Source organism: Akebia trifoliata, chromosome 5 (genome assembly GCF_017979445.1).
Source record: "Akebia trifoliata isolate Shusen 1 chromosome 5, ASM1797944v1, whole genome shotgun sequence".
Lineage (NCBI taxonomy): Eukaryota > Viridiplantae > Streptophyta > Magnoliopsida > Ranunculales > Lardizabalaceae > Akebia > Akebia trifoliata.
Window position 1 is genome coordinate 24235414 of NC_141379.1, and position 10268 is coordinate 24245681.

General features: G+C 33.0%; 1 pseudogene; it reads right to left on the reverse strand.

Annotated features, from left to right (window-relative positions):
• Nucleotides 1-752: 752 nt before the first annotated feature.
• On the reverse strand, nucleotides 753-10000 carry LOC147401715 (calcium-dependent protein kinase 24-like; annotated as a pseudogene).
• Between the last annotated feature and the right edge of the window lie 268 nt (nucleotides 10001-10268).

Below are 10268 nucleotides of genomic sequence, written 5' to 3' on the forward strand. Positions count from 1 at the left end.
CTCTAGTTTAAAAAAAAAACTCACTTAGAATCATTATAACATTGGTGGCTCATTATGATTTAGAGTTACACTAGATGGATGTGAAAATAGCTTTCTTAAATGAGAATTTAGATGAAAAAATCTACATGGAACAACCTAAAGGATTCATAGAAAAGGGAAATGAAAGTTTAGCCTATAAAGTTAATAAATCCATTTAGACTTAAACAAATTTCAAGGAAATGGTACATAAAATTTAACGATACCATTATCTCTTTTGAATTTAAGGAAAACATTATTGTCTAGTGTATATATCTGAAGATTAGTAGGAGCAAGTTTATTATGTTGGTTCTGTATGTAGATGATATTTTGTTAACTAGTAGTGATCTTGATTTATTACATGAAATCAAGAATTATCTCATTAAGAATTTTAAGATGGTGGATATAGGTGAGGCAACATATGTCATTTGTATATAAATCCTTAGAAATCGATCTCAAAGATTTTTAGGATTGTTTCAGAAATGTTATATCAACATAGTCTTAGAGAGATAATATGCAATCTTGTTCTAATGATGATGTGCCTATCAGGAAAGGAGACAATCGAGGATGCAAACAAGATTTATGAAATATTGAAAGCTGTCGAGACTGAGTTATATCTAGGTTGCATTAAAATTTTGAAACTATCTGACATTGTAAAGTTGTCATATCTAAAATATCTTAATAAATAGAGTAATAATCATTTGATATGTTACTCGAATTGTTAAAAGATACATTTCCTACTGGTGAAAAGTTGCTAAAGAATTATTACGAATCGAAGAAGATCCTGCGAGAACTTGGCTTCCATTATAGGAAGATACCTTCGTGCCCGAATGATTGCATGCTATATTAGAAAGATCATGAGAATGCAAAAGAATGTGTAGTTTGTGGTGAGTCTAGATGGAGATCAATTGGATGCCAGTCAACTGAGGAGCCTTCCCATTCGTCTGCAAAAAATAAGAAAATAGCTGCAAACATTTTGCATCATTTTCCATTCAAATCGAGGCTTAAGCGATATTTTATGTTTTCAAAAACAGCCGAGAACATGATATGGCATTCCGATAATCGTATAAAAGACGGCGTGTTGAGGCATCTAGCTGACTCTATGGCATGGGATACTTTAAAAAAGGAGTATCCATAATTTGGTTTTGAACCTTGGAATGTTAGACTTGGATTGGCAAGTGATGGCTTTACTCCTTTCAGTTACATGAGTACTCCTCACAGCACATGACCTATTGTTTTGATTCCGTATAACTTACTTCCATGGATGTGTATGAAACCAGCTTCTTTTATGTTGTCATTACTCATTCCAGGTCCTTAGGCTCTTAGGAACGACATCGATGTGTATCTACAACCATTAATAGATTAATTAACTGAATTGTGGATAGATGGAGTTGAGACATACGATGCCTCAAGAAAATAAAATTTTAAGATACATGCAACCGTTTTATGGACTATCAACGACTTTCCTGCATATGCAAACTTATCAGGATATCCACTAAAGGAAAACTTGCTTGCCCCTCTTGTCACAAAGACACTTGCTCAGTCAAATTGCGGAAAGAAAACAAAGAATGTTACTTGGAACATCATCGATTCTTACCATTTGATCACAGATTTTGAAAAAAAAAATTTCATTTAATGGAAAAAAAAATAATTGGAACATACACTAAAACCATTGAGTGGAGAGGATGTGCTTGATCAATTACGAGAATACAAGCAAATTATTTTTTGTAAGGAAAATAAAAATAAGATTGTGAGGAAGCGAAAAAAGGATGAATGCAAGTTACTAAAACATTGGAAGAAAAAAACATCTTTTTCAATTTACTATATTGGAAAGATATTTTATTGTGTCACAATTTAGATGTCATGCACATCAAAAAAAATTGTATTCGCTAATTTGATTGGAACACTTTTGAACATTGAGGGTTCAACAAAAGACAATTTGAAAAGTCGTTTTGATATGCAGTTAATGGGGTATAAGGAAAGAACTTCCCCCAATACCGGAAAAGGGGACACTGTTACTGCCCTTTATAAAGAATCGTTAACATTTTGCTCAAGGTACTTGCATGGGATCAAGACGAGATTTAATCGATTAGAGCGTAATAACAATGGTATTGACGCTGGTTCGAGTGAAAAGTTATCAATTTTTATGAAAAATGGCCGTGCTATTGGATAGGTTATCCCACAAATATAGGGATCCAATGAGTGGGAACAAGCACATCTCTAAGTATTAAACAATTGTAATGAAATTGTTCCATTTGTTCGGTAAGATAATTTTTTTCAAATCTACTTTTTATATATTCATAATTTTCATTATTCACTTATTAATGAAATAATTTATTTTATAGACAACATAGACAGTTGATTAAAGACACTCATAATCACATAAGTGCGAGGGATATGGAGCGAAAACTTATTAAAGAGTTTTCTGAATGGTTTAAACATCACATATGTATTCAATATCATGATTAAACTTTTTTTATTAAACTCATTTCAATACACTTGTAACTTTAACTATCCCATTTTCTAATCTTAAATAGGTTATTCAAATGCGATTACATGGTGAGCCTGTGGATGAATGTATCGAGAATCTAGTTTTGGGCCCATCACATAATGTGACTTGTTTTAAGGGATACATTGTGAATAACTTTAGATTTCACACAAAAGAGCGTGACAGACAACGAAATACTCAAAATGGTGGTGTGTTCGTATATATAGAAACACATAGCTTTGTAAGCGCGAGGCACATGAATCCGGTGACAGGCAATGTTGGATATTATGACATCTTAAATGATGTTTTAAAGTTAAAGTATTCTAATGGGTATCAAGTTGTATTATTTAAATGTCATTGGTGGGATGTTTTGAGTCGTGAGGGATTCAAGCAAGATAAGTATGGGTTCAATTGTGTAAATATTACATAGGTATTATCTACCAACGAACCTTATATCCTTACAAACTAGGCACAACAAATTTTTTATATTAAAGACAATATTAATGATGATTGGCATGTAGTAATAAATACGCAACTACGAAATTATACAATGTGATGCCTGAAGAAGATGTTGAAAAAAAGTTTTTCCAAGAAAATGAGAATGAGCATCAATTGCACCAAATCGAGATCGTCACTAATGACTATGTTGTCACTTGGTATAGGAATGATATCTAAGGAGTACTTGTCGAAGGAAATGGTGGTGATCATGACTTCATTAATGATGATGATTAGTCACTTTGTTTTACTTCTTTTTTCTTGTTTTTTTTTCTCTTGAGGGCTCATTATCCATTTTTCAATAAAATCTTTCTTTATTGATAGTTTGTTAAGTGAAATTTCCTTCTAATTAACGAATATATTGATTTTCATTATTATGAATTGGTTAGTTAAATATATCTCTTGGAGAATCTTCTAGAGCTATATATCATCCGAGGATGTTAGAGACAATGTTAGTAATGCAAGTATGATATGTTGTATTAAATTATTTTGAATATCATATACTATCGTTAAATGACATGTGTGTCTAGAGAATTTATCGGTGACATATTTTTGTTGTTGTTATGTTTTCATCTTTTTAGCTTCTACTAACATGAGGAGGAGAGGCTCTACGCAAGGCGTGGGTAATTTTGGTCAGAAGATAGGCCAAAAGATGTCATTAGATTGGAATAAATATGATCAAGTGATAGGGGAGAATGCTAGTCATTTTTCACAATTATTGGGGACTATTGTTAGGCATTCTAGCTATGCCCCTTCGCAATGTAAAAAATGGGCTGACATTCCAAAGCATTCAAAGGATTGATTGTGGCAAGAGGTTCAGGTAAATATAAATTAATATGTTTGTCATTTTTCTAATAATATCATTTTTTATATATTTCTTAAATTGTGCACTTTTGTAAAATAAGGCCGAAATTGATGATTCAAAGAAGAAGTGGGTGATGCAACGTATGTCAGCGAAGTATAGAGATTAGAAAAATGGTTTAAAGAAGGATTACAAAAAGTATAAGATAGATGAAGAGAGATTACTACATATTCCTACTAGCATCTCAAAAACTGATTGGACTTGGCTTGTCCATTACTGGAGTTCCCCCGAGGCTCAGGTATAAATTATTACAAATTTCTTAATTAATCATTTTTTAAGAATGATATGTTTGTAATATTATTAAATTTATGTAGGTTATCTCAAAAAGGAATAGTAAGAATAAGAAAAACCAAGTAATTAAACATAAAGGTGACTCCTTTTATCAATTTGCCCCATTTTCTTCATAGTGAAATCAAGCTCCAATGCTCAAATCTCCGTGGACGTAGCCTTTAGGTGAGTCACGTAAAATCTCGTGTTGTGGGTATTGTGTTTTTACTCTTTTCTTTGTGTGATTGTTTATCTTTTTTGCATTTACTATTATTAGTTGAGTTATCCTTCATTGTCATTATTAAACAAGGTCTTGAAAGGTGTGGCATACAAGGTATTTGGTAAAATACCTATTCAATAAAAAATTACAGAATCATATTCAAATAAAGTTCCAATTGTATAATGGAATGTTATTTCGATTTATTGGTCCATAGTTACGAAAGAAAGTCATGTTAGAGGTTTGTGTATGTATAGGAGAACTTCAAGGCTGCTTACTACTACATCAACATATCACAATGTGAAAAAAGCCCAAATTTGATGGCTTTGGGCCATCAAATTTCATAAAATTCGACGGACCAAGAGGTCGAATAGGCGTCGAATTTTTCATTGTCAATTTTTTTTTTCGACAGGCCGAAACTATCAAATTAATGAAGGATGGGAGAAATTCGACAGCTCTAAGCCGTCAAATCTAGGAACATCAAGAATTTCGACGGTCCTAGACCATCAAAATTTAGTTTCTAAAATTCGTGGACCTTGGCCCGTCAATTTTTTTGTCGAATTTTCCAGTTTTCACGTAGTGTATATCACATGTTATTTCTTTAATGGTTGAATTAGTGGAAGGGTTAGATCTCCCCTCTTATTTATGTTTTGACATTGATTATTTTCTATTAATCAAGCCAAGACTCAGTTGTATGGCAATAGTTTTACAATGCGTACATGCTATCTAAAAATACTACTTGGATATAAAGGTTGGCATAAACGGGATTCATATTAGTAACACCATAAGTCTTCAAAATAATTCAAATTGAGTTTATTTATCGTAGAGAAACGCTCGAAGATTGCAAGAACAATATAAGAGTTTTTCAAGACAAATGAAATTTTGGGTATGAAAGTCAAGGATTTCTACAGGACCATGAAGATGGGATTCAATGGCTAAGAACAATACCTTAGAGTTTAAAGAACTTGAAGATTTAATATTTTTAATTACAAAAAATATTGGGTTTAACATTATCAGTTTCTCCAGGAAATTAATGAAAATATTGAATAGTACAAAATAGTTGACCCTAGAGTTTAACAACTTGAAGATTTAAACCCTGAGATTCTATCTCCTTCAACCTTCAAACCCCAAGTACAAGGTAGGATTTTAGAAAGACAATGATGGAGTATTGGGTAGAAAATTCAAGGAGTTTCTACAATATATTGAAGAGGGTCTATTGGGTTGAAGATGAGGTTGAATACGATAAAACTAATATATTTCTGGAGAAAAGAATTAAGAGGCATGTCTTGAGATTGATGTAATGGCATTTTTACCCTTCTGTCAGTCTTTGAGAAAAAAAATACCTAATTTCCTAGATGAGTCTTGCAACTTCATCGCAAAGACATAATATCAAGTTTCCAGCTCATCCTACCTGAGAAACTATCATTGAGTAGTCCTTTTGTTGTGTTGAGATTTCAATATATATAACATTCTTGTGTCTATCTCTCCTAGTGTGTCTTAATTATTTGTAAAAATCTTAAAATACCCTCTACATGTTATGAAATTTGAAGAAAAAAAAATGATATTATAAAGAACTTCTACGGAATTCTAGAAATTTTTTTTTTAAATAATTATTGATATTTGAGATATCTCTTATATTTCATAATTTAAAATGATAGATTAATGACATAATAATTAAACACGTCAAAACAGTTTAAACGGTTGACATCACCATCCTGGACACAATCCGTTTGATAATCGTGTTACATGGGTTGACACTATTATGACCCAAGCCCAATTAGATTTGACGTAAACTCACTAATTTCGTATCATTATCCTGGGTTGTCTTACAAATTAGAATACACTCCACAGTCCACACATGCTAATAGTAATCACTGGAAGCAATTATGATATGAAAAGTTTGATGCGAACACTTCTCTGTAGTCATGCAATGATAGGATTTGGGATAAATCAATGGCTTGATTTGTTTTTTAACTGAATTTCTCTCTCTCTCTTTCTTTGTCCTTCCGTTCTTTTTGGTTTTAGGGTACACTCTTTAAAAGGAAAAAAAAAAAAAGCCCTTTTTAAGATGAGAGCTTCTATTGGCACCCCAATTAAAAATAAATGAACGGTTGAGAATAAGTAAAAATTGGGGGTACTAATATAATTTTTTTTTTTTTTCTCTTTTCGCTAGATTTCTATATTTTGGGTTTAGGATTTTAAATAAGCCAATTGATAATTGCAACAACTACCTAAATTGTTTAAATGAGTGTTATCATGTTTTGTAATGTTGAGGCCAAAGCTTTCTAATGTATGAATTGTTGAGTTTTAATCTCTAATTGGGGTGAGAAATAATTTAAGAAATTGGGGTGTAATAAGTAAAAGTTGGAGTGCTAATAGCAGCTATCATAATGAGAGCTGCTATTGTAATTCCATAAATGTGTTTACAAATGGTCCATGATCTGTTTCAAATTGTAAATCAATTTCTACATATATCTATGGGTCTTGTCCCATTGGGTTTGAAGGTTTAAATAATTTTGCCACTCATCCAAGAGTCTTTCAAGAAGAATGCCTAATTTCCTAGATGTGTCTTGTACCTTCACCTATAAGACATAATATCAAGTTTCCAGCTCATCCGACCTGAGAAACTATTATTGAGATTTCTCACCTACTATACTCAAACCAACTGAAAGATGACTGACTGTTCACTGGTAATCAATCTTACCGTATAAATTGCTTTTGATGAACTCTTTCATTACCAATCACCCAAAAGAGAGAGAGAGAGAGACTCGTAAGAATTAAAAGATTTAGCAAATTCATTTATACCGCCGAGCATTTCTCATTGTACAAAAAAAAAAAAAAATTCGTAGCACCCCAATGGTATATCAATGGTATATCAAGCATCTGGTGTTTTCATAGTGTTGTCCAAGTTTTGAACTTCAAATCACTTCTCATGGTTCTCCTCAATTTCTTTCCCTCATCATAGCAGAAAATTCGTCATAATCTATCTGCCCATCCTGCAAAAAATGATCAAGTCAGATGAAGTATAATTAAAAACAGATTCTTTTCCCTTTCTCTAGAAGCGAGGCAGAGGAGGACTTACATTGTTTTGATCAATTTCTCTGATTATTTCGTCCATGTGAATGTCACTTAGACCAAATTTTCCGCAAGCTTGTTGAAGCTCATCAATGGTTATGTAACCATTTTTGTCTTTGTCAAAAAAAGAAAAGGCCAACATTAAGTTTTCCTCTCTCTCCATCTTGTTCATGTGCAGAGTAGCAGCCAGAAATTCACCAAACTCTATGGTTCCGTTGTTGTCGATATCAGCCTGCCAAAATTGCCACATGTAAGAATTTGACATTATCCATCTAATCTTAGTTTTTCCAACATTTACTTACTCCATCCATAAGTGACTTTATCTCAGGATCCTCAAGTTCAGAACCCACTTTCTTCAAACCGTCTTTCAGTTCATCAAACGTTATTGTTTTACTGTTGTCTGTGTCGATCATTTTGAAAAATTCATTCAAACCGGCGATTTCTTCCTCCTTCAGGCTTTCTGCTATAACCTGCAAAATGAAATTGTTAGGAAATGAGGACATTGAAAATCCAAAAGAAAATTAATTCAGAAAGAACAAATTAAAAGGCAAAAGTTTTCAAAACTCTTCAAATTAGGATAGCGTAAGTGTTATTATTACAGAAGAAATTGATAAAAGGCTTACTTTTGCAGCCATCTTCTTGAGCTTATTCATTGTAGAGAAACGCTTGAAACGTGATAAGACAGCAGATTCTAGAGGTTTATATGGGGGAACTCCGTCATCCACAATCCATGGGTGACCTGTTAGTATAGAAACCCACTTCACTATCACAATCACCATTTTACGGCACAGAATTTTTTTTTTTCCTTTCTTTTTAATACTAATAAAATTAAAATCACTCACACAAAACTTCATGAACAGTCAGTCTTTCCTTTGGATTCTTTTCAAGCATTTTTCGTGTCAGATCTTTAGCGTTTTCTGAGATTTCAGGCCATGGTTCAGACTCAAAATCTATCTTCTTTTCTACAATCTGTTTGAAGATGGTAGTACAATCTTCGGCTGCAGTTAACAAGTGATACAATAAAAAGTTGGTAATTAAAAATACATGGCAAGGATAGAAAGAAGTAATATTCTTAAATACTTTTAAGAGATGAAGTACCTTCCGAAAAAGGAGTTACGCCACTTAGTAAAAGGTATAAGATAATACCAGCACTCCATACATCAGATTTAGGTCCATAATTCATATTCAAAACCTCCGGTGCAATGTAGAAGGGACTTCCAACTACTTCAGAGAAAGTGTCCCCTAAAAGGAGAAAAAAAAAAAAAAAAGAAAGAAAATTAGCTCTAAATTGTGTTAGAAGTTATGAACTTATAGTGTAGTGGGACACCACCTTGTAATCCCGAAACCCAATTCTTAGTTGGGTGGTACTATAATTATAAATATTAAATCCATTAAATCAAAGTTCAAGAAGATTTTAGAAGAAAAGAAAGAAAGAAATTGATTCATTTCGAAACAAGATGGGCTACACGAATTCCATAAACTTTGAAGAACAACGCAACTTCTTTTCTATTGGTTCAAAGATTTTGCTTTCAGATGGCTTGATAAGGTCATAGGATCTTGATAACTGAAAATTTTTTATTAAGCGAAAGAAGGCCCACAGAACAGAACTCAACTAATGTCGACTCATAACAAATATTCTCAATTCCTGCAAAAAGATTTCAACCAAAAACTCAAAGGTATTCAAAGAAAGCAACACAAGAAATAAGAATTAACAGATGATGCAAGCCAACATAAGCAAATCATTTAAATCAAAGAATCACAAGCCTCATCAACCCATAACAAACGAAACCCATTTCTTACAAAAAGATTATGCAAACTTAACCACATCAAAACAAAAAAGATAACACGAAAAAGAATCCAACAGAACATAGAATCAAGAAATAAAAACAGAGAAAATGGAAGAGACCTATCAACCAACCAGGTTTGTAAAACAAAAAGATGACATGAAAAGGATTTCAAAAAGAAGATAAAATCAAGAATTAAAAACAGAGAAAAATGGAAGAGACCCATAAACCAACCTGGTTTGTAAAATATAGACAAGCCGAAATCGATGGCTTTGAGTGTGGCATCCTCATCGACGCTAGAGAACAAGAAGTTCGCAGGCTTCAAATCTCTATGCATGACTCCAAGAGAGTGAAAATTCTCCACAATCTCAACAATTTTTTTGATGATTTGGGCAGCTTTCCTCTCTGGGTAACGTGCCTTCTTCTTCTTCTCAATTGGATTGATAAGCTCACCGCCCCTACAAAGCTCCATAACCAAGTGGACAAAATCAGAATCCTCATAGGTACCTTTGATTCTTACCACATTTGGGTGGTCAGACAAATGGTGCATTATCTTGATTTCATTCCACATATCGTTGTGGGCTATTCTCTTGATGATGGATTTGCAGGCATATTCGGTACCTGTTGATATTTCTGTGCAGCGATATGTTTTTCCAGACCGACCTCTGCCTAGTTCTTTGCCTATGTGGTAAAGATCTTTTAGATTCTTGGTCTGGTAAGGATGCACTGAAGATGGTCTCGAGGTTGAAGATTTATCCATTGATGTTGTGGGTATGTCTGAGTGTGTCTAAAGATTGTAAAATTGGAGGGTTAGATTTGATCTTTCTCTCACTTCTACTGAAACTGTTGGTAGTGTGTTAATATATTACTTTAAAGAATCATAAAAGAAAGAGACAGAATCTTTTGGAGTATCTTGATTGGTGGGATGCATGGTTTTTAAACTAGGTATTGTGATCTCGTCTCCTTCAGCTCCGGTACCGAGTTGACTCGGATGAGATGTCTCGTCTCATTTGAGTTGTCTCATTCGACATTGAGATAATGATTTTTAATTATTTAAAAATTCTG